A 22,926-nucleotide genomic window follows, 5' to 3' on the forward strand; every position below is an offset into this window, starting at 1 on the left:
CACTACATGTACCTTTCTCGTCACGGTTACAATATAATTTATATACCTATATGTACCTGTCTTATCACGATTACAATATAATTTATATACCTACATACATGTATTTAAAGTGGCCTAAACAAATATATTATAAATCATTTTTTAAAGAGGCATTATGTAAAAGCTAAAAATGGACGACACTATAGAAAAGGACTGACAATCAAGACTTTGTTTATTATCATGGCAACAGTACTTGACAAATTGCTATAAAATCATGTCAAAACTTCAAACACTAATTGTATCTTCACTCTGAATATAATAATTTAACTGAAGTTTTCAATGTATTCATTTTTCATTATCTATTTTCTGACTATAATAGCGAGAACTGCCAGCACTTCATCTAAATCGTACATAAAACATCTTTAATTCTACATGCACCCATGTCGTCATGGTTACAATATAATTTATATACCTATACTTTTAACCGCCTAAATAAGTTTAAATCTAGAAGCAGAGAGAGAGAGTTTAATGTCTACTCAACACAAACTAGGTCATTTCAGGACCAACATCTTTAGCAGTGGGAGGAAACCGGAGTACAAGGAGAAAACGCACAAGGTTGGACAGGCGACCCTACTCCTTGTCACGTACAACCGGACAGGTATTATAATGTATCTTTAACTGTACATGTTCCCAGTGCTATAACAACTCTGTTGTAAATGAGATAGAAAAGGGTAGAAGATGTCTTTAAACATGCATTATGCAAGAACTAAATCTGCCTATTACAGGTCTTTCATTAGGCCCGAAATGTTATCTAAATTATTAATTAGACATTAATCAATTATCCAGACCATAATTAACTCTCGATGGCATCGCTAGTCTGCAATGTTTATTGGATTAGGTTCCGATTTCCTGTTCGACTTCCATTCATAATTTAATCATGAAATGGATAATCAAGACTATGTTTTTTTTATCGTACTGACTTTTAGTAATGATGGTCAAGATTAGGCCGAAAATTCAATCGCTAAAACCTTGGTTCAGAGTGGATCAATTTGACTGAAATTTCCAGCAAATTCCTTTTACATAATCTAGTTTTTAACTATTATATTGAGAACTACCAGCTCTTTATCTAATCTCCCATAATGTATCTTTAAGATAATGGATGATATGTGATGGTAAGGTAAACACTACTTGATGTCAAATATTGTTAAAGTAAAGGATGGTCTTATCTTCTGCTAATTAAGTCATTAAGAGTCATTATCTATCACTGTAACCTGAGTATCATTTAATCTTGTGTATAACGCACTAATTTCCTTCACATTCGTTTAATATCAAATCTTTGCTTAAAAATTCATAAAAAGCATTTAAAATCACCCAAAATCATCTAATTTGTACTTGTGTCCAATTTAAAGCTGACTGATTAATTTTGATAATGAGTGTCCAATTTACAAGTATACAGTGATCAAGAAATTAAATACTTGTAAATTGGACATTTATTATCAAAATTGAATGGTCAGCTTTAAACTGGACACAAGTAGAAATTAGATGATTTTGAACGATGTTTACATATTATAAAACAAAGATTTGATATTGAATGAATTTGAAAGAAATTTGTGCTAAATAAACGAGATTAAATGATACTTGATTACAGTGTATATGCTACAATAGAGGATAACACATTATAAACACGGACAAGGACAGCTGTCTAGTCAATTGGATAAGACGAAAAACCGAGGTCCAGAGTATGTAAAAGATCCCTTGGCAGTTGGAATTTGATATATGAGCAGGCCATATTGCCGCTGCTCGGGCTAAATTTCCCACATAGCACACTGTATGGCATATGCCCATTAGCCCAATCGGAGCAGAACAGTTAAACCCCATTTCATTTCATTTCATTTTTTACATTATAAAGTATTATAATCAAGGGAGAAGATGATCCTCCCTCTCTTCTCACAATGTTCAGCCAATTTTAACATCCTGTCTTAAAGTGACATTTTGATATACAGGAACTTGTTTTTTATGTTTTTACCCATTTCTGTTTTTATTACGCCTTAATCAAATCAACCTGTCCATAACATCATGTATAATATATTGGACGTTAAATTTGTAACAAACAAAAACAGCAACATTATATAAAAACTGATACTATATATGTTTCACGATGTGATCCACTATTTGTTAATGTAATTTGTCTATTTCTACTGCAAGTGTCCCCTACAGACATAATTATATTATATAATAAAAGAGTGCTTCAGTAAGTTCATTATTATAACCTAATCTTAGAGAAAATATTGGCTATTTCTGATAATCTAACTTGGCACAGAAAAAGGATCCCATTTAGTTTTTATTACCAGATCCAAGTACAGATATCAAAATCTGGTCAATGTATTACTTCCATTATTCTGATAATGTCTATATCAGTAATTGATGCAGGAATCTGGGAGACCTGTACAATAATAATATGCCGTTCTGATGGCTTTAAGTTTGATTTAAGGGGCTTAAAGTCGACCTTACAACTGAGAGCAACTGGAGTTTCGGTAACTGGCTTTAACTGAGCGCCTTTACAACTAAAAGCAACTAGTTCTAGTCAGTTCCATTTCGTTTGATTAGACCTAATCCCACTCAAGCACTGCCATACTCAGCGCAAATTCCTGTATCATATTATGGCTCAAGTTTTCAACCACAATACAGCAATGGTTAGAGGGGGATTTCTCGGGCCATTGCTTCAGGAATATGTCCATCACAAAACAGGCATGCACCATGTAAAACTGCAAATCTCCTGGTTTGCGATCTATTTGGGGTTTTTTATTATTAAAATAACTGGTTTAATCTTCCCATGTTCATATGACGAACATAAGCTAGCCTTAACAATTACTGACCTTTTAAAATCAATTTAACAAATCATAAGGAACCATCAGTATACTGCTACTGTTGCCATGTTGTTATACAATAAACAATTAGGAGCTAGTGATAGAGACAGAGAGAAATGGGGTTTAATGTCCACTCGACACAAACTAGGTCATTTCAGGACTAACATAAGGTTCAATTTTATTTCAATAATTTGCTTGCATGTAGGGGTCTTTAACAGTAGGAGGAAACCAGAGCACCCTGAGAAAACCCACGAGGTTGGACAGGCGACCCTACTCCTTGTCACGTAAAACCGGGGAATCGAAACCACACCAGTTGACAGACCTTATGATACAGAGCGCATGTGCTGAGCGTTCAGCCATCCAACCCCACAATCAAGAGCTAAATAACTAGAAAATATATGGTTCTGATTATCACCTAACAGTAACACGAATATCTGGCTAAAAGGTACAAATGATACAGTGGGGTCAAGGTTCATATATAATAAGGCCGGCTAATCTATAATCAGCCAGCTAGAAATATGTAGAGTGACTAAATGTTGATCAAAAGATAAGACACATGCCCAATCCAACTAATTATATACAGTGATAAATCAAACTGAGGGTATTTCATTACAGACAACAAGATTCATCTTCCAAATTAAACCCAACCCACTATCAACAACACAACCAGTTGCAAACCACATAATCCTTTTGACCCCAGTAACGCTCCTTATCTTCCAATGTGGAATTTGTTGTCAACAGGCGGTTGATCATATTCTGAGAGGTGCCCTCTTCAATATTTAGGACCATACGCAAGACCTATAGATAAAGGTTTTACCTATAAAGGTAAGGATATAAACCTATAAAATAAGAGAGCACCTGCTTGTCTAAAGGTATAGAAGGTAGATATACATTGTATTCAAACATCTGAATATAGTAGTTATTCAATACCCCAGACTTTCTGATATTAAACTTATATTTACACAGGGCACATAAACTATACAATTTATGATCTAGCTATCACAGTTTACAATAAAACTAGTAGACCTCTTGACTAAATGTGTTTATATTGCTATGACGATGGGGGAGTTGAATGGCCAAATGATTAGCATGTACATGCTGTATCATAAGGTTTGTCATTGAGTCAATTGGTGTGGTTTCTATGGGGCCTTCGATTTCCTCCCACTGCTGAAGACCCCTACGTGCAAGCGAGTTATAATATTGAAATGAAATTGAACCATGTATTAGTCCCGAAATGACCTAGTTTGTGTCGAGTGGGGGTTAAACCCCATCTCTCTCTCTCTGACGATGGATATAATATATCATATTGCAGTTCATGAAAAGCCAAAATTCGAGAATAGGTCTAAACCAGCAAATCAATTTTTTTCAGAATAATTTGTTTTCATTCCTTAATCAACCTTTAAGAATTATAGTTTTCAAATGTTGTACATGTATTTAAAGGGACATTAGGTAAGACAGTTCTCGCTATAATTATGGTCTTGATAAGTTAATTAATGTCTAATTAATAATTTAGATAACATTCAAGGCCTAAAGAAAGACCTGCAATAGGCAGATTTAGCTCTTGTATATATATGGAAGTTTGTGAGATTTGACAAGTTTATACATTGTAGATGATCATAATATAACATGTTTTAACTCTATGTACAAACTGCTGAACGAATAGAAGTTGTTTTATTATAAGTTGATAACGATGTTACTCCTTTAAGGCTAAGTACGAATTCAATTTATAAGTACACATAACAAAAATTAGAAACTGTACTATTTAATCTCTGTGAAGCTGTAACAGAAGGGAAGTTGAAAGTATATTTATAATTAGAAAGTTATGTGGGAGTCTTATATGTGCCGTCTGCTATAGTCAGGTCTAATTGTATTTTTCAACTAAACCAAAACCAGCAAGCAGACGTCCAATTATGCTGTTAATTGTCTTGAAACTTCTCGAGTTACGTGTAATATTTAATGATCTCAACATTCAAAACTTACATTCCATTCGTCAAACTTCGTGACTTATATTCTCTTTAGTTATTTTGATTGTTTCACGGACCCAAATATTCCAATAAATCACTTTAACTTTTCTTCTTTGTGTAATATTAGTAAATAAATCAACAGACTTTATGATTTTTCGTGACATAAAATAATATTCTAAACACCACGCCAACTTCTGTAATTCATTTTGCACGTAACACTTAAAGTCTTTAACTCTAGCCTATATCAATACAGGGTAATAGTTGTGCATTTAAAACTTTAACATAAAATAATATTCTAAACACCACGCCAACTTCTGTAATTCATTTTGCACGTAACACTTAAAGTCTTTAACTCTAGCCTATATCAATACAGGGTAATAGTTGTGCATTTAAAACTTTAACATAAAATAATATTCTAAACACCACGCCGACTTCTGTAATTCATTTTGCACGTAACGCTTAAAGTATTTAACTCTAGCCTATATCAATACAGGGTAATAGTTGTGCATTTAAAACTTTAACATAAAATAATATTCTAAACACCACGTCGACTTCTGTAATTCATTTTGCATGTAATGCTTAGTCTTTAACTAGGGAGTGGAAGCATCTCAAGAATATTAGATCAAATTATTACTGTTGCCAGTCTCTACGTCAATTATTTGCCCAACCGGAACTATATAATAAAACGTTAAACATTTTAAAAGAGACAAACTTTTGCTCAAAATTTTAACTGTATATATTTTATCGTATCTATTATATCTTTTTAAATATTTATATATGTAAAGTGATATATTTATTTTTAATTTTATTGTCTGTGATATTTGTTTTTATTTATATATATAATTACAATTTTGTGATATTTCCTTAATTTGTCTCATTAAATTCATCACATGTTTGGCGCAATATAGCCTGGTTGGAGCTGACGTGCCATTAAAATCCATTTCATTCATTCATTCATTCTTTAACTCGGTCCTATATCAGTAAAAGGTAAATTGTTGTGTATTTAAAACTTCAGCATTAAATAATTTATTCTGGCTTACGGGCTTATTGCTGCTGTTAAACAATACAAACTGACTTCCTTTATTGCCAAATCTTTCGATTTATCTAAGATTAATGATGGTCTTATTGCGCAATCAAAATGAATTCTATTTGTCTTACAGGATGACCTGGTCAGACAGATAAATATATAGAGTTACCTCTAATGGTATTTACTGACGGAATTCAGCTCCTTTAATGGTCACTCGCTGGATCAATAAATTAATTTCCTCTACTGTCCACCTAATTTAAATATTTCTCCTAGTGGAAATCGTACTTTAAAATAAATTTCTCCACAGAGCCACGAGAAATTAGTTAAAGTCTCCGAGGTAATGTCCCAGTCTAACGTAATTTGTCCCTTGTTCTCTATAAACTCGACAGAATGACAAAGTACACGTTTGTAGGAAGAAGTTAATCACCGTCGTAAAAATGGAATAAATAAGATATCGTCTGCTTTGTCTTATGAATTTTAAGAGCGCATGTTTTTAGTCGTTAATCATAAAGTCAGACAGTGAAATTGGTAGGTTGTATTTTACTGTCAATATTCTTATTATATCTGATGTTATTGTCTTTCAGATCTCGTTTCTAGAGGATTGACTAACACCCACTCTCTGTCTAAGTCAACCCTCTGGGAATCAAGACTTTTCTCAAGAAACTTGATCCAAATCAAATCAGGTTGTTCTGTATTAAAAGAAATGTTGCAAACATTTTCCTCCTACGAAAGCTTTTTGAAATTAGTTTCTTAAACCAAAAAAAAACAACCTTTCTAGCAATGGAAATATGGCACTAGTCACACCAAAATGTCAGGCACAAATTCTGACTTTCTGCCTGAAATGTTATCTAAATTATTAATTAGACATTAATTAACTTATCCAGACCATAATCAACTCTTGATGGCATCGGTAGCCTGCAAAATTTAGTGGATTTGAATACATTTTGTGAAGGATGATTAAACGTCAAAATGGATAATCAAGACTTTGTTTCTTTATCGTATCGATTTTAGTAATAATGATCGAAACCAGCCTAAAATATAAAAGCTAATATCTCGGTTCAGAGTAGAGCAATTATCAGCATATCCTATTAACCTTATCCATTTTTTCAACTATTATAGCGAGAACTGTCAACTCTTTATCTAATCCGGGGGGGTGGATGGCTGAATGGTTAGCGTGCGCGCGCTGTATCATAAAGTCTGTCATTGAGTCGACTGGCGTGGTTTCGAATCCCCGGTTGTACGTGGCAAGGAGTAGGGTCGCCTGTCCAACCTCGTGGGTTTTCTCCGGGTCCTCCGGTTTCCTCCCACTGCTAAAGACCCCTACGCGCAAGCGAATTATGTAAATAAAATTAAAACCATATGTTAGTCCCGAAATGACCTAGTTTGTGTCGAGTGGACGTTAAACCCCATTTCTCTCTCTCTCTCTTTTTATCTAATCCCCCATAATGCCCATTTAATACATGTCTGAAACAAAGTTCAAAATGAAATGACAGACGCACTAGTTCATAAAAATCCTACATTTTGTCAGGTGAAAGTAAAATTATAATTTCCGAACCAGTTATAAGATGAAATCAGAGAGAGAGAGACAGACAGAGAAATGGGGTTTCAACATCCACTTGACACAAATCAGTTCATTTTTGAGACTAACATATGGTTCAAGCTTGGGAGAGAGTGAGAAATGGGGTTTCAACATCCACTTGACACAAATCAGTTCATTTTTGAGACTAACATATGGTTCAAGCTTGGGAGAGAGTGAGAAATGGGGTTTAACATCCACTTGACACAAATCAGTTCATTTTTGAGACTAACATATGGTTCAAGCTTGGGAGAGAGTGAGAAATGGGGTTTAACATCCACTTGACACAAATCAGTTCATTTTTGAGACTAACATATGGTTCAAGCTTGGGAGAGAGTGAGAAATGGGGTTCAACATCCACTTGACACAAATCAGTTCATTTTTGAGACTAACATATGGTTCAAGCTTGGGAGAGAGTGAGAAATGGGGTTTCAACATCCACTTGACACAAATCAGTTCATTTTTGAGACTAACATATGGTCCAAGCTTGGGAGAGAGTGAGAAATGGGGTTTAACATCCACTTGACACAAATCAGTTCATTTTTGAGACTAACATATGGTTCAAGCTTGGGAGAGAGTGAGAAATGGGGTTTAACATCCACTTGACACAAATCAGTTCATTTTTGAGACTAACATATGGTTCAAGCTTGGGATCGAAATCATGCCACATAACTCAATGAAACTCGACCACCCAACCTCCCAGATCAAATCAATCCACATGAAAAAAAACCACCATGGGAACACCAAATATGATCTGGTAGAGAAGGTTAAGATAGTCTCCCACTGGAATATATATCAAATAATTCTATAATGAAATTCTCCATTGCATTATTCTCTTCATATTTCTGATTACCTAAATGAAATATTAATATCAAATTCGTGTAATTAGCTTTCAAGCCACTTCTGCTACCAGACGACTGCCCACTTGTTAGAATTTCATTAGTGAGCTAAGGAACCGTCTAATGGCCGCTGCATCTGACTAAAAGAGAATCTAATGGAGCGCAGACGATTCGAATCTAAATTTTTCATTTAATTTGTTCATTGATGACGGTGAATTTTACATCTCATTTAATAACAATTATCACACCGGGGCCAATCAAAGGACAATCTGACATTTACTGCTTAACTGACTTCAAAGATTCACTTTCTTCTGGATGTGGAAAGGTCACTCTGTAAGACCCTAGTTCAATCAATGATCAAACGGCATAATGTTTCATTGATGAAGTACAATCATTATTTCTGGTGTATTATATCAACTTGTAACAGGTGGCCATTTCAGGTACGATATTCATCTGCCTTTTGAAAATTACAAAATGGGGAAGAGAGAGAGAGAGAGAGAGAGAGAGAGTGTGTGTTTACCATCCATTCGACACAAACCAGGTCATTTTGGGACTAACATATACATATGGTGATATTTTTTATTCAATAATTTGTTTGCACATATAGGATTGTAGCAGTTGGAGGAAAACACGCCACTTGACTCAATGACAAACACGCCTGCCACCGAAATTACAAAATGGTACAAATTCTGGCATAGGCTTGGAAGAACCATCACAATTATTTTCATGATGATAAATAAACTAGGAATGTTGCTACTGGTTGATAAAAATGAACAAGGAATGTTGCTACTGGTTGATAAAAATAAAGTGTGAAAATAAAACTTCCTAATCAGGTGCTCTGTCCTGCATCACTGACCTTCAGAAACCACGCTAAAAAACCAGGGATTGAACACACGACCTTATCAAGTCACCGTGGTTACAACTTGTGCTAAGAACATCCAGCTGATAGTGAATAGTACTATAATTGAGTCACTGTGGTTCCAACTTGTGTTTAGAACATCCAGCTGATATTACTATATCCTATAATCTGTTTTTCATCCCATCAAAAGACTAGACACCATATTATAGATGTTTCACATATGTTATTCAATTGAAGTATTTCCAGCTCTATATCCTAAAACTTCATGGAGGTCCCTTATACATGGACCGTTAGTTATTATACATGATTTAACTCAGGTCATTGAAGAGAAACACCATATTTCTCTATCTCTCTCTGTCTCTCTCTCTCGCTAAGCCTCTGTGAGACTGTGACACCCATGCACAGTAAAATAATTGACAAGTAACATAATATATAATATTCACAGATTACTGGGACATAAAAAAAATTTGATCTTTTCGCACCAAATGTAATTTTAAAAAGTGGTAAAATAGCCTGGGGTAGATAGAATGTAAGTAGATTAGTAATATTCAAATTCTGTAACATGGTACACCATGTAATAAACCACATTATACTTGTTTTTTTTAACGAAGTTGTTTCAAGTTGATAAAAAATAATAAACTACTGACTATACTGTTATTATAGTCAGTCGAGATGAATTTGAATTTGATGTCATTCCATATCAGATTAAACTTTCACCTTTCACACCTTAAAGGTATAGGTGTTAGTATACCTTGAATTACAGGTAGGTATAGGTATCAGTTTATTCATGTCATTTACCTACCACAGTCAACAAATTTACATACACAAACTTATGGAGGGAATTTTCTTGAAATGAAATCGTATTTAACGGCCTACTTTTCTGCACCAACCAGGCTAATGAAAATGAACAGCAGCATTTTCACCGACTAATTATTGAATTCCAAATATCCTTTTTCTTTTTTATCTATAACATGTTATCTATAACAGTGATCGCAGTTTTTTAGTCCCAACCAAAAAACTAGATACTTTTCCATGTCAGGGTCTGGGGAAACCACACAGAAAAAAATCCTGACAAACTTTCTCAACCAACACCCTGATTGACCCCGGTGAGTGCACAAGGTACCCAATAAACCACAGTGGCTACTAGGTCCATCAAACTAAATATTACAACGTTCTTTTTATTCTATCTTCGGGGGGTTGGATGGCCGAATGCTTAGCATGGGCACGTTGTATCATATGATAGGTCATTGAGTCAGCTGGCGTGGTTTCAATTCCCCAATTGTATGTGACAAGGAGTAGGGTCGCCTGTCCAACCTTGTGGGTTTTCTCCGGGTCCTTTGGTTTCCTCCCTCTGCTAAAGACCCCTATGCACAGCGAATTATTGAAATAAAATTGAAACTAGTTTGTGTCGAGTGTATGTTAAAGCCCATCATCTCTCTCTCTCTCTAAAATATTCTATAAACTAAATATATTTCTAATGAAATAAAGTTTTCAAAAGCAAAATTAGTAGCCAATTAAAACGTGCAAATGATTATCTTATCACTAATTGTTTCCTTTATGATCGATGATATACTGTTTTTCTTTTTTTATCTTCCAAGCAATATCAAAACATTTTCACTCAAGTTGAAATGATTCCATTATTCAAAATACAAATCCGAACAAACCTATTTACAATTCTTTACGGTCGCTGGTACTTTATTTTTTAATCTTCTCAAGCATAATAAACACATCGCCATTGTTCAAAATGCAAATCAGAGCGAACCTACCTACAATTCTTTACGGTCGCTGTTACTTTATTTTTTATTCTTATTGTTCAAAATAAAATCTGTATAAAAACTACCTACCAATAATTATACAATTCTTTACAGGTCGATGCCGATAGTAACTTTTTTTTATATCTTCTCAACCATTACAAAAACATTTCCATTATTCAAAATAAAATCTGAATAAAACCTACTTACTGATAAAAAACACAATTGTTCCTTCACCTACGATGCCACGTCTCTGAATACTCTACTTCAAATTACTACGTAAATAGCAAAATCAAAACATATCTTAGTCTGAAGAGTAAATTATCCGACAGCTTAGTAAGAGGGCTCGAACCATGCGTACTAAGAAAACTTATAGCACTTGATCTCACTATTGCCACTCAAAACCCTGTGTTTCTTGTTAATGAAGAACTTTTGAGTTCATTAGATGAGAAAAGCCACTGACAGAAGACAAGACGAAGAGACACGGATCAAAAGCTACAAGACTTAGGAACACGAAAATCAACTCAACGGTTGACATTTATATGTATAGAGGTGTCTGTAGTTAGAAAGTTTAAGAAGCTCGATCTACAGGTTTGCTTAGAAATGTGGAATATTTATGAGAATTTCGGTCACATCCTCTGCAGGTGTCCAGCGACACTGACTACATTAAGTGTGACCAGAGATTGGACAGGTCAACTGCTGAAATTGACCATATGGTATTGAGAGGAAGTTTGACTGGACAATAAAGAGTTAGACATACCTGGTCACTGTTTTTAAAACAATTGTAGATATGAGAAAGACAGCTGGACACAATATAAGATAACAATGAGGGTGTGTATTTCATAGAGAAAGTATTAATGGTCATTTGATCTACTATGGCTCTATAGGAAATCATTTACATATTTATTCTCTATAACACAAGACTCTCGATTCATAGTACATATTATTTTATCATTCACAGTATTTAAAGATAGGTTGCCAGGCAACGAAACATACGCCCACAGCAGCTAAATCGTCCGGGCAGTCAACAAGAGTTGTCGCATATTTTTACTTTTTTCGGTAATGAAAGATTATACACTAAAATCTGATTAAGAGCAACAACTCAGAAAACCATTAGAATTTGTTTGGTTTTTATAAAGTTCTGCCCCATGCTAACGTTTTATATACAAAACTTTAAATACTGTATCATGGATTTAGCTGTTCCAAGTCATAAAAATTCATTGAAAATCAATATACTTGTTCGTCTCAAGATCATAAACTCTGTGTATCAATCTGAAGTCAATCGGATATTAACTTTGGCCTCTAGAGCGTCCACAAGATTTTTCAAAGTGATCAAGGGCCATAACTTTGGCAGTAATTATCAGAAATCTTTGAAAATCAATTGGATTCTTCGCCTCGTGACCTCAAACACTGTTTATAAATTTAAAGTCAATCAGATATTAACTTTAGCCTTTAGAGCATCCACAAGGTTTTTTGAAGCGATCAAGGGCCATAACTCTGGCAGTAATTATCGAAAATCACTGAAAATGAATAGACTTCTTCGTCTCATGACCTTAAACACTGTGTATAAATTTAAAGTCAATCAGATATTAACTTTAGACTCTAGAGCGTCCACAAGATTTTTCAAAGTGATCAAGGGTCATAACTCTGGCAGTAATTATCGTAAATTGCTAAAAATCAATAGGATTCTTCGTCTCATGACCTTAAGCACTGTGTATAAATTTAAAGTCAATAGGACATTAACTTTGGCCTCTAGAGAGTCCACAAGATTTTTTTGAAGTGATCAAGAGCCATAACTCTGGCAGTAATTATCAGAAATCGCTGAAAATCAATAGGCTTCTTCGTCTCATGACCTTAAACACTGTGTATAAATTTAAAGTCAATCGGATATTAATTTTCGCCTCTAGAGCGTCCACAAGATTTTTTGAAGTGATCAAGGGCCATAATTCTGGCAGTAATTATCGGAAATCGCTGAAAATCAATAGGCTTCTTCGTCTCATGACCTTAAACACTGTGTATAAATTTAAAGTCAATCAGATATTAACTTTGGCCTCTAGAGCGTCCAAAAGATTTTTTGAAGTGATCAAGGGCCATAAATCTGGCAGTAATTATCGGAAATCGCTGAAAATCAATAGGCTTCTTTGTCTCATGACCTTAAACACTGTGTATAAATTTAAAGTCAATCGAATATTAACTTCGGCCTCTAGAGCGTCCACAAGATTTTTTGAAGTGATCAAGGGCCATAACTCTGGCAGTAATTATCGGAAATCACTAAAAATCAATAGGCTTCTTCGTCTCATGACCTTAAACACTGTGTATAAATTTAAAGTAAATCGGATATTAACTTTGGCCTCTAGAGCGTCCACAAGATTTTTTGGAGTGATCAACGGCCATAACTCTAGCAGTAATTATCGGAAATCGATGAAAATCAATAGGCTTCTTTGTCTCATGACCTTAAACACTGTGTATAAATTTAAAGTCAATCGGATATTAACTTTGGCCTCTAGAGCGTCCACAAGATTTTTTGAAGTGATCAAGGGCCATAACTCTGGCAGTAATTATCGGAAATCGCTGAAAATCAATAGGCTTCTTCATCTCATGGCCTTAAACACTGTATATAAATTTAAAGTCAATCGGATATTAACTTTAGCCTCTAGAGCGTCCACAAGCAATTGTGTCCATTCGACACAAACTAGGTCATTTCGGGACTAACATTTGGTTCAATTTTATTTCCATAATTCGCTTGCGCGTAGGGGGTCTTTAGCAGTGAGAGGAAACCAGAGGACCCGGAGAAAACCCACGAGGTTGGACAGGCGACCCTACTCCTTGTCACATACAAACGAGGATTTGAAAACCACGCCAGTTGACTAAATGACAGACTTTATGATACAGCGAGCAGGTGCTAACCATTCAGCCACCCACCCCCACCCCCCGATATGCAATATGCGATACAGATATAAAAACATCAATCTAATAACAAGCACCTGTCAAATCTTTTGACACAAATTAAAGATGTCCCTGATCAGGGCCCTGTTTCTAGAAATCTTAACTAAAGATGAAATCCAATTTTAGTAGATACTTCAATTTTGATTGGCTAAACACTAAAATCAATCTAATATTATTCAATCAAATTACTAAAATTTGGATTTTATTTTAGTTAAAATTTTGTGAAACAGGCCCCAGTTTGTGTATGTGTTCCTGTGTAATATCCACTATTTAAGACAGTGTGAACAATTTCTAAATCAGTCTTGCTTTATAATGAGGGTCTCTGATGAACGAAGCTAAACAGAAATGAAATGGGGTTTAACGTCCTACTGTTCTGCTCCTATGCTGGGCTAATGAAGACGGGCATACGCCATACAGTGTGCTATGAGGGATAATTTTGCCCGGGCAGCGGCACTATTGCCTACTCTTATATCGAATTCCAACTGACAAGGGATCTTTTATGGCATTCCAACGTATACACGGGACCTCAGTTTTTCGTCTCATCCAATGGACTAGACAGCTGTCCTTGTCAGGCCCTCCGTCCTACATCACTGACAAGGGGAAACCACGCCGGAAAATCTGGATTAACTTTCTTGGCCAATGCAGGGATCGAACACCCGACCTCCAGGCTAGCGAGCCAGCGTCTTACCCACTTAGCCACTTAGCTAAACAACAGAGTACTTAAGTGAAATATCAAACCCTACTCCTATGTAAACTCGACTAATCTGGTGCACTAGAATGCCATTTAATTTTGACTGCTCCCATATTTAAAAAAACTGAATGTAATCAATTGATCCACATTCATTACTACATTAATATGTGCTTTTTGACCTATTTTAGTCTATTTCATGTTCTAAAGGTTTAGCTCGTTTAACGAAATACTGCAGTGTGAACAAATATAGGTAATCTTAAAGTCTATTACAAGTGGGTGGACAATAAACTTAAAGTCTGTTAGATGTGGGTGGAGATGTCACACATATAGAATGAAAGTGTTATAAAAGTATACTATTTGCCTGTAAAAATTTCACATAAAAGGACAATTAATAGACGATGTATAAAGATATTAGTAGACTATTTAATTTTTATCGTTATATTCTGTATTGACAGTGGTGAATGATCAACAAGAACAGTTAACATATAACTTCAATCGCTCGCCTACACCTTACATTATAGTGTTATTTGAAAACTCCCACAAGAAATATGTACATAGATCAATGTTCAAGTTACAACAACGTAAATTGTTATATGAAATTTGAATCATGTTGGCAGAGAAAGTTCCTTCAGTGTTGTTTCCCTTGTCAGTGGTGCAAGAGAGAGAAATGGAGTTTAACGTCCACTCGACACAAACTAGGTCATTTCGGGATTAACATGTTTTTTTTTTTTTAAATTTTATTTCAATAATTCGCTTGCACGTAGGGGTCTTTAGCAGTGGGATGAAACCGGAGGACCCGGAGAAAACCCACGAGGTTGGACGGGCGACCCTACTCCTTGTCACGTACAACCGGGGAATCGAAATCTGTCAGCGGTGCAGGATGAGGTAGGTGTGTGGCAAGAAATAGAGTCTAGTTGATTGGATTGTACGGAAAAATACCACAAAAAATCTGTACAGACTAATAGCTCAAGAAAAACTAGCACACTGTATGGCGTATACCCGTCTTCTTTAGCCCAGTCCGGGCAGAACAGTAGGACATTAAACCTCATTTCATTTTATTTAATTGGTGTAGAAAGAGTAGGACATTATAGCCCATTCCTTTTCATATCCCACTTTCGGCAACATATTCAGGGGCCTGTTTCACGAAATTTTAACTCAAGATAAAATCCAAATTTTAGTAGATACTTCAATTTTGATTGCCTAAGCACTATAATCAATCCAATATTATCTAATCAAATTACTAAAATTTTGATTTTATCTTAGTTAAAATTTCGTGAAACAGGCCCCAGGTTCAAACTATAGGAATCATTACAAACTATATAATACATCAAAATTAACATCATAATGTAAAAACATATGACTGTCTGTCTCCAGGCAACACATCCGGGTTTTAAAATATATTATCTACAAGAAGGAAGCTTCTTTGATTGGCATTTAGTAATTGAACATATTAACACAATGTACAATTTTATGGATACACAATTACTGAGTTTAATACTAAGCGACGTTTCGAAGAGGATACAGATATGTGAATGGTAGGCAAATATATACAGAATATGCAACAAAATAACAATCTAATACTACGGCCTACTCTTATATCGAATTCCAACTGCCAAGGGATCTTTTACGTGCATGCCAATATGTACACGGGGCCTCGGTTTTTCGTCCCATCCGAACGACTAGACAGCTGTCCTTGTCAGGCCCTCCGTCCTGCATCACTGACAAAGGGAAACCACGCCGGAAAATCTGGATGAACTTTCTTGGCTAATGCAGGGTTCGAACACCCGACCTCCAGGCTAGCGAGCCAGCGTCTTACCCACTTAGCCACGTGATCCCCATTTTTAAGTTGGAAGCTGTATTTGAACCTAGTTTTAACATCACGATCGGATCAATTCAAATATTCCACAGAAACATTCTGTAGAAACGTTTTTTTGTTTTAATTCATTGCTTCGTTATCAAGCGTTCATACCCACAGCATAATTATCATCACATGGCTTTAACAACAACTACACGGTTTGCAGAAATCTTTTTCAAAGACCGATTGAATATGTCAGACTACTAGAAAGATTGAAAGATCTAGATGTACAGAAGATTTGTGTAAAAATTGTGAAAGTAACATATAGCTGACATTTAGTAGATTTAAAGGGGCAGTCATAATGTCACAGAACCCTGTAAATAAAAGTAGGTTTAAAGGGCCAATCTCGATTATATTTTGGACGATAAAACTGCTTAATTTTGTGTTAAAAGCACTTTAAATCCTCTACCTTAGGGCCTAGCAACTAACTCAATATATGTGATACGTTTTCAATCAACTTAAATAGAGTCTGGTGTCCCAAGCTGTATTATACAGTGTTTGGATAAAACCAGACTATTATTTTATAAAAATTAAGTGTAGGTGAAATTTACCTTTCTTTATCAAATTCAGCACGTGGATCATGCACTGTATAGACCTAACGGAACGGCAATAGATTATCAGGTCACCCAAGGAAAAAATTGACCCGAAATGTTAAAAGGGTTATGTGTCCGGATAAGCTGTTTTGATGTTCACATCCAAACGACTCCACTAGTGAGCTTAAATTTGGACACAAAGTAAATACACCATTCCTCTATATTTTGGCGCTTAAATTTCATCAGTAGACAGACTTTTATTTTTGAGACTCTGTTAAAATAGGGATAGTCCCTTTAAGACTCTTCATAAAAGAGGGATTTAAGTATGTAAAATAAAACACCAAAATGTGACGGGACAATTGGAATCCAAAATAATCCTTTATGAGTAAAATTTCACTCATAGCACACTGTATGGTCCTATGCATGTCTTCATTAGCCCTGTTGGTACAGAACAGTAGGATGCAGAAAGTAGAACATCAAACCCCATTTCATTTCATTTTTATCTTTATTAGACCAGTCGATGCAGAAAATTAGAATGTTAAAACCCATTTCATTTCATTTATAAAAGTGAAAATCTATCTTTAAGAGTGACAGATATAATACTGGCAATTTTATTTCATTTCTCACAGAAATCAACTAGTTTTATTGACTAAAATATATGTGGAACTGCCTCTTTAATGTAACATGTTCTAGTTTTTAGCCTGCCCCCTCCAGTGCCTTTATTTTCCAATATCATGAAGCATTGATCAACCTCTACTAACATCCCACGTACATCTTTTAACATTTAACTTAATATCCAAAATCTATTTTACTCCTTATTACTAATAACAACCATGTTATTCTGCAGGAGTAAATGAAATTACAGCAATCTAAGAAAATAAATTACAGTCTGAGTAAAAGGTAAAAAAAAGGCCGTCTCCACAAGAACTGAAAAACAAAACCTATTGCAGGTAAAAAAAATTACAGGTGAAGATTGAGGATTAACCATATCAATTGTTTTCATCACAAAGAAATGAAATGAAATGAAATGGGGTTTAATGTCCTACTGTTCTAATGAAGACGGGCATACGCCACACAGTGTGCTATGAGGGAAATTTTGCCCGGGCAGCGGCACTATTGCCTGCTCTTATATCGAATTCTAACTGTCAGTGGATCTTTTACGTGCATTCCAATATATATATGGGACCTTGGTTTTTCATATCATCCAAAGGACTAGACACTGTCCTTGCCAGGCCCTCAATCCTGCACCTACTGGGATCGAATACTCAGAGGTTCTGGTTAGTGAGTCACTGTGGCTCCTTCTATAAGAGTATATTGGTTTGAATATCAAATTTTATAAGAGTATATTGGTTTGAATATCAAATTTTATAAGAAAATATTGGCTTAAAGATGCATTATGTAAGATTTAAATACGTTGAAAATCTCGAGGATCCGATGGCATCGAGAGTTGATTATGGTCTTGTTATGTTAATAAATATCTAATTAGTAATTTATATACATGAAACATGTAACATTTAAGGCCTAAAGAAATACCTGAAAGAGGCAGATTTAGCTCTTGCACAATACATGTTTAAATATCATATTTTATAAGAGTATATTGGTTTAAATAGTGCAATCTGTTGAGTGTATTAAGTTACCTATTAGAACTATAGAAAGATATAAAGTTACTGTTAAGATATTCTTGTCTTAAACCAAGCTATAAAACTAATAATTACCCTACTCCACCTTCTCATTAACTCCCTCATATTTACTTTAACACTATCAAACTACACACGCATAAATTGACTTATTAGGGTCGCACAGAGGTAAAGTTCCTGCCTAGAATTTCCGCAAACATGACCCTTGAAAAATCCCCTGATGACCTTTAACCTCCAGTCAAATATTCATTAAAGTTTAAAGCTTTGTAAGGTGTGTCTGAGAAGATGTTGAAATGACCGTAACAGTGGTATTAGTTGTCTTATGTTTTTGTCGTTGGAAAAGGTTAATAATGTCGAACACGAAGAGAGCTTGTTCTGAATAATCCCACCTCATTAAAGACTGTCAAGTGACCATCTTGCCAGTCAATATTTCTCCATGGTATCCTATAACTAATTAGTGAAATAGGTTGTTAATGGCCAGCTATTGTGTTATTTGATGCCAGTAATATCTCCCCCCACAAAATATAACCTGTGTTCAGTGTAGGCTTACTCTATCTAAACACCTGATGTCACATGTTAATGAACATCCATTGTGTTATTTGATCCCAGAAATATCACGCCCACCATTGATGGTATAAATATAACCTGTGTTCATTGTAGGCTTACTCGTTCTAGACCACCTGATGTATAGCCTGTAATCCAAGGAGATTATCGACCATGCAAGAGCTAAATCTGCCTATTTCAGGTTTTTCTTTAGGCCTTAAATGTTATCTAAATTATTAATTAGACATTAATTAACTTATTAAGACCATAATTAACACTTGATGCCATCGGATGCCCGTGATATTTACTGGATTCAGGTATGGTTTCTGGTGGATGCGGTTACCGTAAAACTGGATAATCAAGACTAATATCTAGGCTCAGGGTGAGATAATTTGACTGAAATGTTCAACATATTCTCTTTTCATTATCTTGTTTATCTGATTAGGATCACCGATTACTTTTAAGAAAAAAATCCCCAAAATCTTTTTAAAATTATGTCGCCTACATAATCTTCAAGTTGTTAACTAAAATGAACGAATCAACCAGTCTGATCAAATGACAACAAAACAATACACTGCAGATTAAAATCTTGATTGATAGGTTTTTAATTTTCAACTTAAAGGAATTATACACCTGTCAATAAACAGACCAACTGTCAAAATCGTATCATATATATTATCATAATAAGATATAATTATCCAGTCAAAAAGACATAAATTACAATGGTGTCTGTTATTTATTATCATGTTGTATCAAGATATGTCTTCCCTCTTTGTAAAAATATGATATCTGACTAGACCTGACTAGACACCTCAGACATTATTTTTTAAAATTGTATCATAAATAAAGATAAATATCTGTTTCTAAATCAATGAACAGGTTTCATAATAATGTCGGCACAATTCTCATTTATTACTGGTACATCAATGTAGCCTCAGTTCAGAGAGATTGCGAAATACAGAAATATAGATATCTGGCTGAACATTAAATTTGATAATGAGATTTTGATTGCTCGGGATGAGCAAAGTGATAAACTGTTTGATTGCATGATACTTTACATAATGACAAACATGCCACTCATTAAAACAGTTGCTCGTCATTTGCAGTTTTCGAGAAAAGATCTAATTTGTTCACAGTGTAATTCTCGATACTCAAAACTGATTAAAATACAAATCTATATTTTGTTTCGTTTTTTTATACTTTCGATGGCCTACACTACATGAAGAACTGACCAGTTGTAGTGGGAGGTCTGTCAGGGAACACACGTGCGGCTTTTGACCCTATGACATCAGACATTTGATTAACCAATCAGCATTGATGTTACAAGTGGATTACCCACAGTACCGTGCGAAACACACCTAAAGCTCGCCGTAACAGACCGTTTCATGAAGATCTGACAAGTTGTAGTGTAAAGTCGTGTCACAGGTTATATGAGTGGTTTTTGACCCTATGACGTCAGTCATTTGATTAACTGATCAGCAGTTCAGCATTGATGTTTTTAGTGGGTTACCCACAGTTCTGTGCAACTCATGCCAAAATCTCGTCGTAACAGACCATTTCATTGGCTTATCTCTCACACCATCTAGAACACAGCTTATATAACAACTCTTCCAGATCGTATAGTGTAGTAAAGACAAGTAAAACGAAATTTTGAACTACAAAAAAAAGCAAAACAAAATAGGATCTATGCTTTAATCAGATTGTTATTTAACATTTAATTAATCCAATCAAAATATCAGGTTCGGACTAGTTAGTGCATGGCCGGCCCAGCAACAGATTTTACCAAACATAGAAATGAAATGGGGTTTAATGTCCTACTCCAAGGAGGGGGGGGGGATGGCCGAATGGTTAGCGCGTACTGTATGATAAGGTCTGTCATTGAGCCAACTGGCATGGTTTCGATTCCCCTGGTTGTGACAAGGAGTATGGTCTCCTGTCCAACCTCGTGGTTTTTCTTCGGGTCCTCCGGTTTCCTCCCACTGTTAACACCCCCATGCGCAAGCGAATTATTGAAATAAATTGCACCTAGTTTGTGTCGAGTGGACGTTAAACCCCATTACTCTCTCTCCCTACTCCAAGGGGCTAATGAAGACGAGACCAAACCAATTTGGAGTGAACAAAACATAGAAACAAAATGTAATGGGGTTTTAATGTCCTAATGTTCTGCACTGACTGGGGCAGAAGAAACGTTTGATATGTGTAAAAATAGGTTCTGGTGTTCGATTTTAATAATTCATCAGTCTCCGGTCATTATATCGGTGTTTCAATATCTCAATAATACACACGCATTATTAAAGGAAAAATAAAACAGTAAAAATATTTTCCCAGCAGACATTTATGATGAATGATGATTGAGTTTGGAGTTGTCACTAGAGGTGATCAGATGCCATAAAACAAAAGAACTGGAGAAATTGAAGAACATCATTACCACCATTTCTGATTGTATCGTTAGGATTTCATCTTTTATTCTCCACATTTATTCTTTGATAGAGAGAGGGAGAGAGATGGGGTCTAACTTCACTTGACACAAAATAGGTCATTTCGCGACTAACATATGGTTTAATTTTATATCAATAATTCTCTTGCGTGTAGGGGTCTTTAGTAGTGGGATGAAACCGGAGGACACAGAGAAAACCCATGAGCCTACTCCTTGTCACATACAACCGGGGAATTGAAACCCCGCCAGTTGACTCAACGACAGACCATATGATACAGTGTGCACATGTTAACCATTCGGACATCCACCCCCACCTGGTTCAATATAATTTCAATAATTCGCGTAAGGGTCTTTAGCAGTGGGAGGAAACCGGAGGACCCTAAAAAAACCCACAAAGTTTGACAGGCGACTCTACTCCTTGTCCCGTACATCTGGGGGATCAAAACCACGCCAGTTGACTCAATGACAGAGCTTATGATATAACGCGTATTTGGTCACCCAACCTCCCAGACTACTGAAGATGGTCACAGGCCATACAGTGTGCTACCAGGGAGATTTTGCCCAAACTGCAGTGTTACTGGCGATTTCTTTTTCAAAGAGAATTGTGGATGGCCACATGCTATTTGCAATAGTTTCAACATCCTGTATGATCACATCCTTATTTGCAATTAACAGAACAATAAGGGTGTTTCAGTGCTTAAGTTTCAATCCCAAGCTTGCACGTGACAATGATTAGAGTTGCCTATCCAACCTCGTGGGTTTCCCATGGGTCATCCTGTTTCCTTCAACTGCTAAAGAACCCTAAACGCATACGATAATTAATGAAATGAGTGGACATTAAACCCCATTTCACTTTTATCTCTTATTTAACAGAATAATCAACACTCTCCTAATTAAACATTGAGATTTATAAAAGACATTGTTCAACTTCCACCTCATCAGTCGACATGCTTTAAAAGACATGTTTTAATCTCTTTCATTTTCTTCAATTGAACATGTGACTTAATAGATCAATCCTATCAAAATAAGAGACGCCATTATTTTTAATCTTTCCTCCAAATAAATGAGTTTTATTTTGGGAAAATAATCTCCTTAGTTTGTGTTTGTTTTGTGCGGGTAATATTCTGGATGTCTGTAGCCCCGAGAGTGATTATTGTCTTGGTGGCCATGTAATCAGAGTTTACTTAGCCGTTTCAGATAGGGTTTCTCAGGGTTTTTTGGCTTTTTATAAAATGTAAACAAATCAATCTAATACTTTATTCAATATTTAAGTTTGTTGAGCATCATATTGACATAAATGATTACATCCATTACTATAAAAAAAGAGAGAGAGATGGGTCATTTTGGGACTGACATACGGTACAATTTTAATATTTAGATAATTCACTTATGAGAGAGGGGGAGAGAGAGAGAGAGAAATGG

At 35.4% G+C, this 22,926-nt stretch overlaps 1 protein-coding gene across 1 annotated transcript in view; it reads right to left on the reverse strand.

Annotated features, from left to right (window-relative positions):
- The window catches only part of LOC126826994 (D-glucuronyl C5-epimerase B), a 195,060-nt gene that overhangs the window by 61,642 nt on the left and 110,492 nt on the right, over nt 1–22,926 (reverse strand). The gene's annotated exons all lie outside the window — the stretch shown is intronic.

This window comes from Patella vulgata, chromosome 7 (genome assembly GCF_932274485.2).
Source record: "Patella vulgata chromosome 7, xgPatVulg1.2, whole genome shotgun sequence".
In the NCBI taxonomy this organism is placed as follows: domain Eukaryota; kingdom Metazoa; phylum Mollusca; class Gastropoda; family Patellidae; genus Patella; species Patella vulgata.